Below are 14,058 nucleotides of genomic sequence, written 5' to 3' on the forward strand. Positions count from 1 at the left end.
TTAGAAATATGTTAACGATTTACTTTACAACCAAGAATGTTTTGCCTGAAGCCTAAAATTGTGTATAAAAAGAGAAGCCTGACTTTGTAAAAGCGAGCAGTCTCCTGAGAATATACTTCCCCGTGTGTTGTACTTCTAGGACACTTGTTACCTTGGTTGCAGCCAATAAATCGATCTTTGACTTCACCTAGAAGACTCTGAGTTTCTGTGGTCTGGATCAGGAAGAACCCGAGGTCTCTGGGTGTGTATTCCCTGACACCGCTTGGTTACCGGTTCTGTGCCGGTTCTTAAAAAAAAAACAGTACCTCAGCTGGCGCCCAACGTTGGGGCAATTCCAGTGGTACCAGTCAGCCTGAAGATCGTGAGGAGCTTCGTGTGAAAATTCCAGAGGACGGCCAACCACCTCATCGACCCCTGCATGTCGACGTGGTCCGAAGGTCTTTGCTGCGAGGTTCCCCGCTTCCCGACGGCTACAAGGACTGCTGCCCTGGCTATCGCCCTGATTTGGACCCTTGAAGTTTGGTAGAGCGAAACACTAAGACGAGTCTTCTGGTGAAGTCATCGATATTTCAGTTAAGTATAAGTGGAGCGTCTCCCAGTCCTTAGTTGGTCTTAGTTTTGGTATCCTTGTGATAAAAAGTTTTTTGTTGGTACTTGCAAGCACCAAAACCGAAGGACTCGTGTATTCATGAGAAATATCGTAATCGATAATCCTTTGAAGTTTGGAACTAGACTAGAGAGCGAAGATGCCTAGTCTTAGACTTGGAAATTTGTTTTGTCTTGGTGGTAATAATAGGGACTCCCGATTGGAGGACTCATGTCCGGTTCCTCCAGTTGGAACTCCGACTTACGAACTATATGTGAAACATGGGGTAGGCCCCATCACCTACAACGAAGTATGGATTAAATACACCAGGAAAGATGGTGTTCTAAAATGGCCCCAATATGGTAGCTTTGATTCCGAAATCTTAGACAACCTTGAAGTTAAACTCTTTAAAAAGAAAGTCCGGCCGGCGATGTTTGACTCTTTCCGCTTATGGCGTAAAGAAGCCAAACAAAAAGAAATTAAATTAGCTAAGAAAAATAGGAGAGAAGGGGGACTTTCAGTAATGCAAGCTGCTGTGCAGTTTAAAGATAATGAAGAAGAGCAGATGAATGAGCAGTTGCACAGGCAACGTAAAATGGCAATAGATAAGTGTTATCCAGTTTTGTTGTCTCTTCAGCAAGAGGCAGCAAAAGAGCATGAAAAAGACCCATTAATGTCGCATTTACTAAATTCACCACTCCCTATGCGCAGAATGCCACAGCACCCCCGCAACCTTTAGTTGCGCAAACTACGCCTCCTGCTCCTCCACAGCACCCACCAGCTGTTCTTCAGCTGGCTCCTACTTCTTTGGTGCAGCCTCCTCCAGGCCCACCGACCACTTCTGTTTCACCTGTGTTTTCTACGATTTTGACTACTGTATTTTTCACGTCGCCTAGTGCTCCCTCTACCATTTTGCCAAGTGCCCCCTCTATTTCCCCTGATACCTCTTCTGCTATCTCTGCCCCTGCCTTGTCTCACCCCGTTTTTCCATCCGTTCTTCCTTCAGTTTCACCTTCCATTCGGCAGAAAATGGCCAGCACTGTTACTAATCTTCTTTTACCTCTTTTCGGGTCGCCTACCACGACCCCTAACATAGGAAGAAGACAGTTGCGAAGTCGACTGCCTGATTATCAAGAGAGAGATTCACTGAATAGTTTAGCACGGAAATGGGTCATGGACACTGTAAAATATGATGTACAGTCTGTCATGGAAGTCTTCCATCAATGGGAAGCAGCGACACAGAGATATGTTTTCGAACAGATGTGTGTTTTCCTTTGCGAGGATTTAGAAGACAATGATCAGGAATGCATCCCACAAGAGATGTGTCGTGTACGGTTTAAGTTCGGAGAGGGTATGATTGTAGGTCCAGATGTGGAGAAAGCAGTTGAAATGTTGTTATCATATCGGAGTAAGGGGAGCAGTTCTGAGTCACAATCTGAGCATAATACATCCAGTAGGAAAAAGGCGCGACAATACCCTATGAGAGAAGTTCCCCCGCAATGAAGAGAGGGTGACACGACTGCTGTCCCACCTATTCTGCCACACTTTCAGCGTGTATGGGTACATGTCCCATGGAAGCGAGCTGAAGTTTTAGCACTCAAACAAACATTACCCAATCCGCGTAAAAATCCTGCAGGGTACTATAAAGAGTTGTCGCAAACTGCTGGGTCATGTATAATGAATTTAGCCGACATCGATATGTTATTTGGAAATGTTGTTCCACAGCCTTTATGGGGTAAAATTCGTCATATAGATCATGACCAGGAATTAGGTGACACATGGGCTAATATTACTGCTGCAGATGCCCGACAAGTTGGTGGTGCCAAGCCTGAGCCTTTGATAGCAGAACTCCCTGGTAAAATAGTAGATTACATGAAAACGATAATGCCTGCAATACGCGTAAATTGGGATAAGTTGTCTGCATGCAAGCAGAAGAAAGAAGAAACAGTCTCAGACTTCTTCACCAGATTTGAAGAAACATTCGTTGACCACAGCGGTCAAGATATGACCACAGAAGGTGGTCAGAGATTGTTTGTCGATAAATTCGTGCACAATCTGCTTCCAGTATTGTGTAAAAAATTAAAGGATTCAGAAAGTTCTTGGGCAGTCTCATCTTCAGCCCAGATATTGGCTACTGCCCAATATTACGAGAATAGGGACAAAGATGAGAAAGATAGAGTAGAAAAGAAAACTAGAGAACTCAAAACGAAGGTTTTGCTACAGCAAGCCTATCCACCACGTGGTGGTGGTAATCAAAATAATAATGGTCAGAATCACTACCAAAATACCTTTCAGCAGCCTCAACAGTATCAGAGGAACTCGCAAAGAGTCGAGTATACTCAACCCCGTGTACCTGTAGGCCCCAACCAGTGTTTATATTGCAAACAAGAGGGTCATTTCAAGTATAATTGTCCTATTCTATTACAACGTGCAAATGGAGTTTCTGGTGTGAAGGGTCGTGGCAGTCAGCAAGCACCTAGAGGTAGAGGGCGTGGAAACGCCCCTCAGAACACACGTCCCCTTCCGCCACAAAACTCTATGAACAGGTTTGATCATTAAAATAACGTATCTGACAGGACAGCTCAATATTACGTTGATGATTACTATACCGAAGATGAGTATTTGGAGAATAATGATTGCTAGGACAGCCATAGGCAAAGAGAGGGAGTTGTTTCAGTTCCAGTAGATCAGAGTGGACCTTACGTTGAGGTGATTACATCAGGTGTGTCAGAGCTTTTTTTGTTGGATACTGGTGCTACAAAGAGTTCGATTATGCACTCCAAGCTCCCTGGCGCACCTTTGTCTGGCAAAATGAATGTTTCTGTAGGTTTTTCTGGCGCCCCAGTTAGAAATCCGATTTCTGACCCTTTGTCTCTTTCTATTGGTCCCTGCGAATTAGAAGCACCCCTCATTCTGACAACAGGTTGTGGTGAAAATTTGCTAGGATTGGATTTGTTAAAAAGATTGTATGCAACTTTGTACTGTTCTCTTTCAGGAGTACAACTTACTTTAGGTAAGAAAGTAGTTTCTCCCATGTATTTGTCGAGAGATGCACTTCCAGCAGAATTGTCGGTTCTCCCAGATATTCTTTGGGCCACTGGTCCTAATGATGTAGGTCTCTTAGAAATTCCACCATATGTTATAACATTGAAAGCCAACGTCCAAATGCCACTAATTCCCCAATACAAAATATATAGTGAGGGTGCAAAAGCTTTGCTAGCGATCGTTTACGAATTGATGGAAAAGGATGTGATTGAAGAGACACGAGGCAACGTTTGCAATAGTCCTGTTCTGCCTGTTTTAAAACGAACGGACCCTTCTCAGCCACCTGTGTACAGATTCGGATTGATCTTCGAGAAGTGAATAAGATAGTTGTGCCACAATTCCCAGTTGTCCCCGACATTACCACATTATTGACTATTATTCCAGCTTCTGCTTCGTGGTTTTCGGTGATTGACCTAAAGAATGCTTTCTTCAGCATACCAATTGCTGAGGAGAGCAGGGATATTTTTTCCTTCAGTTTAGGAGGTCGCAGCTTCCGCTTTAAACGCGCTCCTCAAGGCTACTGTGAAAGCCCATCAATATACAGTCAAGCTCTGAAAACACAGCTTGACACGATTGTTTTACCTAAAGGTGCTACTCTTGTACAATACGTGGACGATTTGCTCATTGTTGCAGACACTGAGAAAATTTGTAAAAAGGCCACGTTGACATTATTGCGTCATCTGTGTGATCTGCATCACAAGGTGTCACTTTCCAAGCTTCAATATTGCCGACAAGAAGTGACCTACTTAGGTCACCTCTTGTCGAAGGAGGGAAGGAAACTGACCCCAGAAAGAATTCAGGCAATAGCGAAATTGAATGTGCCAAGAACACAGAGAGAAGTGCGTGCTTTCTTGGGCATTACATCGTACTGTAGACAGTGGATTCCAAATTTTTCGTTATTGGCCAAACCCTTGGTGGCATTAACGTGTAAAAATACACCCAATCCCATTCCTTGGTCTGAAGAGTGTCAGAAAAGTTTTCTCGAATTACGCACAGCATTATGTTCGGCTCCTGTGTTAGGTACCCCCAACTACAGTAAGCCTTTCACATTGTATGTCCACGAGAAGGAGGGCTGTGCATTGTCTGTGTTGACTCAGTTATTTGGAGGTAGACAGCGGCCATGCACCTATTTCTCGTCAACTTTGGATCTGGTAGCTAAAGCATTGCCAAGTTGTTTAAGGGCCACAGCAGCAGCAGCTGTTTCTATTCGACAGTCTGCTGGTCTAGTAATGAATAATACACTAATCATGATGGTCCCGCATGCAGTAGACACATTGTTAAATAGGACCAAGACACAGCACTTAACTAGTGCTCGACGGTCCAGTTACGAATTGACGCTGCTAGCGAGCCATGTGCACATAAAAAGGTGCAGTACCTTAAATCTAGCCACGTTGTTACCAATTGCAGAGGAATCAGATGCTTTAGAACAGCACGATTGTTTCCTCACAACAGAGAAAGAGACAAAAGGGAGAGTGGATTTATTTGACACTCCCCTTGCTGAATGTGATGGTACATTATGGGTGGATGGTTCATGCTTTAAGCTCCCAAATGGGAACGTGACTGCAGCATATGCTGTCACAACTTTGCACACAGTTGTTGAAACTGCACGAGTACGGCATGGTTCAGCTCAAGCTGCAGAATTAGTTGCACTCACGAGAGCATGTGTATTGTCCAAAGGAATGAAAGTGAATGTCTACACCGACAGCCAGTACGCGTTTGGTGCGGCTCACAGTTTTGGACGATTGTGGAGAGAACGTGGGTTCCTGACTTCGCATGGAGCTAAGATTCAGCATGGTCAGTTGGTGAATGAGCTTCTTGAATCACTGACCTTGCCTCTGCAAATGGCGATTGTGAAATGTAGTGCTCACAAGAAGGTGACTGATGATGTTGGTCGTGGGAATGCATTTGGTGATGAGATCGCTAAAGAAACGGCAAAGAATGTGATGAGCCGAATGTATGTTGCAGGCCCTGAAAGATGGAATGGTGATGTTGGAATATGTGAGGACACGATAGAGAGTGTGAAGTCCATCCAAGCTGAGGCCACAGAGAAAGAGTTGAGCACGTGGAGAGAGAGTACAGGTAGAATGGATGCAAATGGTTGTTGGATTGAATGGACAGAGCATCAGAGATGGTTGTTACCCGATGCATATGTGCTTGCAGTGGTTACAATGGCTCATGGAATGGCTCATATCAGCGTGAAAGGGATTTGCGAGTTGTTGGCCCCAGTATGGAAGAATTCAGGGATTCCCAAGTGTACAGAGAATATTGTCAAGAATTGCATGGTATGTCTGAAGCACAATCCTGGTAGGGGAACCCTAACTCCAGCTGGTCATTTTGCACCTCCTACGTATCCGTTCGAGGTTTTGCAGCTAGATTTCATACACATGGAGAGGTGCAACAACTTAAAATACGTGCTCGTTGTTTGTGCTTTCTCAAGATGGGTAGAAGCCTATCCCCTAAAAGACAATACTGCCTTGTCCACAGCAAAAGCCCTTGTGAAAGAGTACTTCCCCAGGTTTGGAATGCCTAGAATGGTCTGGTCTGACAACGGAAGTGAATTTGTGGGTCGTGTGATGAAAAGAGTGTGTGAAGGACTAGGCATTAGGCAGAAGTTCCACGCTGCAAATCACCCCCAATCAGCTGGATTAGTAGAATGTTACAATGGCACTTTAAAACTTAAATTGGCCAAAATCCAAGCGAGCACAGGTCTTAAATGGCCTGACGCTCTACCCTTAGCACTCCTATCCACCAGAATGACTGTGCATTCGCGAGTGAAACTCAGCCCTTATGAAATTGTCTTAGGCCGGCCAGCCAACATATGGGGAGTGCCTAGGCCCACGAAGTTCAGCGAGCTAGAACACCCTATTTTGCTTGATTAGCTGTATGAATTGACGACTAAATTGCGTGTTTTGCATCAACAGGTCCACAACACCCTGCCTCCGGTCTCTGAGACTCCAGGCCATTCCATTGTCCCTGGCTCCTGAATCCTCGTGAAAAACTTCCAGAGAACAAAGAACGACCAGCCCAGGTGGACCGGGCCACACCTCGTCCTTCTTTCCACGAGGTCAGCCGTTCGAGTGGAGGGGAAGGCCAACTGGATCCACGGAGTCCACTGCAAAAGAATCCCTTCACCTCCGCCACATGACCAGTGGGTCCAGAAGGGTGTCACTGACTCAGAGCTTACAACTGTGCCACGTGTCATACCTTTCAGCGATGACCGTGTAAATGAAACTAACCCTGAATGTGAAAGCAAGAACATTTTTCAAGAGACTGTGCCACCATCAGAACGATTAAACTTTTTGGAGCCTGAACTCCTGTTTCAGGACCAGACAGTACCAGGAAAAAGACGCTACAATTTGCGACCGAGAAAAACGAACTAACAAAAGTGATTCCTTTTTATGATTTGAGACCAAGACCTATGGACAAATAAATATATCTTTTTTTCCTCCCAAGTACTCTTTTTGAAAGTGCAGCTCTCCCATTTAGGAAACTTGCTTATTTTTGTTTTTCGAACCGCCATCCGGGTTCTGCTGCTAGGGCCGCGGTTGATTAAAGTCTTTTGGGTGCAGCTGACGACATTAGGTCGGTAGTTCTGGTTAGTCCAAGGGAGTTGCCCTAGACTGACGGAAGCATCCTTTAGCAGAGGCAACCTCCCACCGCGGGCAGCACTTTAGAGAGGATGGAGTTTCCTGATGTGGAGAGACCTGCCAAACAAATGAACTTTAAGCAGAGACTGTGTAACACGATGACAAGGAAAAGTTTTATAATATTGTGTATTCTTATGCTATCCAGCGTAATGATCTTTTTGATAAGTTATGTTTTATTCTCTTTCCATGTAACATTTGCGCCCACTGCATCACCCATACCTCCTCCTACTGTTTCCTCTCATTCTTTCCACCCTCTGCCTGACCACGAATCAAATAGAAGATTAGAGTTCGTTAATAACTCCTTTGTTCAGTTATTACACCAACACCAACTTGTAATGAACACAACTAACTGTTGGGTGTGCGGTCTCATGCCTCACACAACGGATAAAGGTATCCCCTATTTGGTCCTGCCATTTAGTCACAATGGTTCAGTATGGGCATATAGGACAATGTTCATGTATGCACGAGAATTCCAACCCCTACGTTCTGTAAAATACAACCTCAAGACTAGCGCCCTAGTCAAAGGTATAGTTGACATGATCAAGGAAGTAACTTCTTATGAAGATACTCCGGATGATGAGATACTTGCATATGTAGGTTGGAACGTGACCGGATATGGCACTACTTTAAGTGAGAAACAGCAAGCCAAAAGATCGTCCCCTATCTGGATCGTACCCCATCAGGGTCACCTGTGTCTGCAAGGTATTGGCAAGAATCCCAGAGCTCAGCTAGGGAAGAGTATCTGTACAGAAACGTATGTTTTTGGATCTCAGACTTCCCCTGCGTTTTTAGCCGCTAAGGGTACTTATTTCATCTGCCATGACAGAGCCTATACATGGCTGCCCCCTGACTTCTCGGGCTCATGTTTTGTCTCATTCCTGTTACCTCCCACCTACACAGCAGCGGCGGATTACCACCGGACAAGGGTAGTTAGAGGTGTCTTGAGTAAAGAAGACACTGCAGGTCAAGAATTTGGGGACTTTGCAAAGGGTTTTCTGCCGTTCTGGGGATCCATGGCTAACAGCAGAAACATAAGGCAATTAACAAGGGTAGTTGAGTCCACCGTGACTGAAACTGCTGGTGCCCTTAGTAACTTAACCGCTGAGCTCCAGTCGGATTGACTTATGACCCTTCAGAACCGGGTCGCTTTGGATGTTATACTTGCAGACCGAGGTGGAGTATGCAAATTGATCCAGTCTAGTTGTTGCATTTTCATCCCAGATAATGCTCCAACAGTGTACAGGGCCATCTCCAAACTACATAAGATCTCCGAATCTATTCATGTGGATAAAGGAGATTGGTCGTTAATGGGATGGTTCTGGGAACTGATATCTGCCTGGGGATGGAAAATTCTAATGGTCATTGGGATGGTCTTAGCAATTCTTTTCCTGTTCTGTCTGTGCATACAGTGTGCTCTTGCAATATGTGGCCTCTGTGTTACATCATGTGTAAGGAAGCCTGTGTCAAAAGATGAACTAAGTACTAGAATGATGTTACAGCAACATCTCAATGACTTTAGGAATATAGACCTGGACTCAGACTAACATGAGGATAGATTAATTGCCTATGTAAGGGCAAAAGGAGAGATTGTGGTTCTGGAAATCTGGGTCCGTGTAATCGTTCTGGACTCGAGAACTAAAACTTCGTCGGAACATGACGAATTTAGTATCAAAAGACCGAGAATGACGAGTACATCATGTACATATATTTTCAGCACATTCGAGTGACGATTTCACCCCGCAATCGTCATTTGCGTTCTAAACCCTTGGCTTCCATTTATGTGTTGCCCTTTACATAGGCCTTAACCCAGTTGAATTCAATCCCACAAGGACATATACTCCTTAAACGACTTTTCCATGACCTGTGCAGGTTGGAACCATTGCCCCAGGCTGAACTCGTTAAGTCAGTTCCCCTCCCAGTGGCCGAGCAAGATAGCATCTAGGCTCAACAAACCATAAAACCATTTCAGCGCGCACACCTGCCATATCTCGCTCACATCTATCTCCACTCTTTTGCTTCACTTACTTTATGGTGGGGAGGTGCCCGTTTTTATTAGGGGTCCAGTGATAAATATATTTCCAAATCTCGCTCCATCAACTCCCTCATCTGGTGATTTCAAAATCACCAAACCACACCCAAAAATTTAGCAAAATTTTATCTTATAGATGAACATGCTGTGTTAGTATTTCTAAAGACTTGTCTCAGCTGTTTGTCTGAAACTCTCATATTGAGTTCTACGGGGGACACTTGATTTGCATACTTACCCGCCGTGAGGGCAACGGCAGCTGCTATTCTGACCAGGGAAGCGCCGTGAGGGGAACGGCAGCCTCCTACAACGCCTACAGACATCAGGGGGGTCTGAACCACAACCCCCAGGTGCCCCGGCGGCCGAGTCGCGTCCCTGATGCCACCTTCGCGCCCGGAGGCGCCTGATAAGCGTGGAGCGCCGAGCGCTCAGGGGGACACTTGATTTGCATACTTACCCGCCGTGAGGGCAACGGCAGCTGCTATTCTGACCAGGGAAGCGCCGTGAGGGGAACGGCAGCCTCCTACAACGCCTACAGACATCAGGGGGGTCTGAACCACAACCCCCAGGTGCCCCGGCGGCCGAGTCGCGTCCCTGACGCCACCTTCGCGCCTGGAGGCGCCTGATAAGCGTGAAACGCCTTCCGCCCCGCGGGACGCACATGGGCAGCGCCGGGAGAAGCCCGGGACAAGGGCGGGGCCATCTGCGGCCATCAGAGGCCTGAGGAGGCCGGGCCGGGCCACCCCCCCTTGAAATTGAACTCTAACCGGAGGGGAACGGACCTAATGGACCTAAGGTATAAACCTTTTTTCTGCCTATTGACTTTGTAAACCCCTTACAGATCTCTTCAAGCTGCTTCAGTAGCGGATTTAATGACCTGCCCCTGGGGGAGGTGATATTGCTTCAGTGTCCACAATAAAAAGCTGGTTCGCTATGAACTGTAAGGGGGCTACTAGAAATTTAGACACTCAGAGTAATTCAATTAGGGGAAAAATGGATTATTACCTTAAGAGCTCTGTTCTCCCTATTGCCCGTGAACTAGAGAGGATTGAGAGCACGGTGGTTATGGTTAGTTCTCCGAGTGTCTGTTTGTCTCCACAGACTCCCGCTACGACCCAAGTATTTTCATTACTGGAGGAGCTAAATAACATGTGCAGATCCTCATATGCACCGGTGTCATTAGAAATTTCTCAATCTAGAGCTCCCATTTCCCCTACACCAACAATTAGCCCTAGGACTAGAATACCATCTCAATTTATCCAAACCCCACAGGCTACCCCACATGTTACATGCTCAAAGGAAAATGCCTACAGCGCTGCTGTTACTCAGGTTCCCTCCAACCTGGTGTCCCCAGCTAGAAGGAAGAAGGATGGGGCACGAAACTTGGGGAGACAGACCAAAAAATCCACAAATTCCCCACTTCCTAATACTCCTAGCTTTGTAAAATCTAAAGAATCTACCAACGCCACCCTACTGGCCTCGTTTGAAATTTTGATAAAATCCATAATTGCTCCGCTAATTGACAAAATGACAAGCTTGGGGATAGATTGTCTGGGGTTGAGGAAGCAATCAAGGCAAATCCATTACTATTAAGAACCAAGGCAGGACCCAATCAGCCACCATGTACCTCTCGTCCACTACACCCAGGTCCCACACAAATATCCTACCCCACCATTCAAAGTAAGATCACTCACAAAAAATCAGTAACCCCATGTAGCAAAAACCCAAACATCTCTAAGGCAGTTACACCTTCACAGAGTTCCCAGCCTAGAAAAGGGCCAAACGGAAAAAGGTCACTCCACAAGGGATTAGAGGTCAACCTTGACAATGTCCTCCAAAAAACCAAACACCTAAACTTACCACCGGAGGCCGCTCCTTTCGTGTGCGTCATCTCAGGTGTATCAGAACTCCCACTGGGGAAATACGAGCACAATCAAGAGCTAAGAAATAAGGTAGTATTTTGGCTAACCAAAAACAGATCTCTCCCACCCAACCTTGATGGCACCATACTTAGCGTAAGAAGGGTGGGTTGGTTAGGACCCCTCCCGAAAAACATTGCGGGTGATCTGGTACTTGTCAAATTCAGGAACAGGCATGTCGTCTCATACCTCCATTCTCGACATCCTCAGTTAGGAGATGGACCTATATCCACTTGGAGTTTAACGGATTTCTATCCCAGAAATTCCCATCCTTTGCCGTATTCCCAAAAAGAACATAACAACATCTGGAGGGCCAGAACTGGTCATGTCTTGAGTGGCCGATTTACTCCCACTTTTAATTAAATTTATCTTACTCTCCTGACCTTAATGTTTAGTTGATTTATTGATTTAATCTTTGTTTAAATCATGTCAATTTTCACAAAATGAAACCTATTAATGTAACTGTTTTATTTTTGTGTTCTGTACTGTACATGCTTTTATGAAACGTTTTTTACTTTTCGAATAAAGCTAATTGAAACTGAAACTGAGTTCTACGGAACTCTTCCAGTTCTATCTCTCTCTCCTGTTCCTTTCTGATCTTGTATATTCTCTTCTTTTCCCTCAGGTATTTCTTTCTCTTGTGTAACATGCAACTGATCTTCAACAAAAGTATTACAAAAACTATAACTAATAAAGGTGTCAGTATTTTGCCAATAATTGAACCACCAATCTCTTGAAACCAAGTTCTGATTGCTGCAAATCTTTTGAATAAACGTTCTGAAAAATCATCTTCTTCCAAGGGTACAATTTCTGATTGCAACTCAGAGATATTTTTAATATACATTTCAATGTTCTTGCTCTCATCTGGGATATAGGTACAGCAGTGTTGGACATGCAAGATGCCACAAACTCCTCCCTCTTTTGCTAGCAGAATGTCTAAAGCAAGACGATTCTGCATTACCATGGACCGTATAGCAATGACCTCAGTATCCACTAATTGGAAACCACTAGCTGTGTCAGTTGACAATCAATCAACAATTGTAGACCATTTTCTGATTCTACCTGCATTCAGGGTTATACCTACTAAAGGTATCACTGCTTCAAAAATGTCTCCCAGAATTTCTGAAAAACTTTCTCTTTTAAACCTATTTACATGATTACCAATTTCAAATGAACCTTCTGCATTTCTGTCAACATGAAATATTTTTGGAAAAACAAGTCCAACAAAACACGTCCCATACCAGTGATCTGGGAGGTTATAGTAGGCTTTGTCTCCACAAACAAAATAAATTCCAGGAAAAATTGGGTCTTTGCCACCCTTGAATCCCCAACCCCCCATGATTTGAAGTGTCCTCACAATGGCTTGCTCCCACAAAATAATTGTCAAATAAAGTGTTATCTCTCCTAATACAAAAGTTACCACTAATTGGTTTGTCTATGTGTATAGCAACATTCTCAAACGATTTACCATTAAACTTTTCATCCTCTAACTGCCAGAATTTGGATTTGGTCTGCTTGATCATCTCATTTCTTTTGTAAATTGCTCTTCTCTCCTCAACTAGATTCAAGAAAGACTTTTCCTCAGCTCTCAATTTTCATGTCAAATTATTTCTAAAAGCATACTCATAGGTGAGTTCATTTGTCACAATGAAGAATTCCCTCATCTGTTTAGCTTGTTTGTGCTTGTTTAAGCTTTTCTCAATTTTCAGGTTTGCAAACAATTCATCATAATTAGAGTAATAATACTCCAAACGGCCAGTCTGATAAAATAAGCTAGCTATTACACTGCAGGTTATGCCATAAGTAAGAGGAAGCATATTATATGCCACTCTCTCTGAAACAGAAGCAGGCAATTTAACTCAAATATAACAATCTTTGACTTCCATGACCTTCACATATTCAGCCAGGAGTCTCGAAAAAGTGTTGCTAGAAAAATCACCAACAGATCTATCTTGATGAATCTCTGGTTTATGATCAATCACTCTGTTAGTTTTGCTTGATGCACTATGTTTATCCTGTTTAACTGAAGCTTTACTTGTCATATTGACCGTATACTTTTCCTTATCAATTCCAAAAGGGAAAATGACAGCTAAAACTAACCAAAGCAACATTTTTAGAATCACACAAATTGAAGACATCTTACAACATCTCTTGAAAATGGAACACCTTGAACTATTATTAACAAAAACATAAGGCATTTTCACTGTTTTAAACAAGTCCTTAAAAGAAAACAAAATCAAAAATCAAAATGTCTAAATTTTCTAAATTTCTATCACACCCCCATTTTAATTTTTTAAATTTTTTTTTTTAAACAAAACCCTACTTTCTAACAGCTTTTCTTCGACCTTGCATCACAATTTGTTTTCCAACTAACAAGATTTCTTTGACCTTGTGCCACCTAACACAATTTCTTCAGCCTTACGCCAAAAACGAAAACCCTACATTTTAACAGAAAATACTTCAATCGTTGTCACTATTGTCTTCTATCTCTTCCTGACTACTGCTGTTGACCTCCACTACAGGTGGAATAATGATATAAGTCCACTCAGGGGACTTATATTTCTGGTTTGGCTTTACAATTCTCTTTACCCTACCACTAATGACATCTATTTTCTTCCCTGCTTCACTTGTCTTCTCAGGATCCTTTTGACTTGATATTTCATTAATTTGCTCTTTTGATTTCTTTATCAATTTGAATTTCAGACCTTCATTATCACTTGGCCAGTTATCACCTTTTCTCTGTAATTTCTTCTTTGGCTCGGTCACATTACACTCTGTTCTCCAAGCCCTTTTTCTGAAGTTTCTTATCTGAGAATCTTCATCACTCTCTTCAGT

The sequence above is a fragment of the Lissotriton helveticus genome, chromosome 5_1 (assembly GCF_964261635.1).
Source record: "Lissotriton helveticus chromosome 5_1, aLisHel1.1, whole genome shotgun sequence".
Taxonomy (NCBI): Eukaryota; Metazoa; Chordata; class Amphibia; order Caudata; family Salamandridae; genus Lissotriton; species Lissotriton helveticus.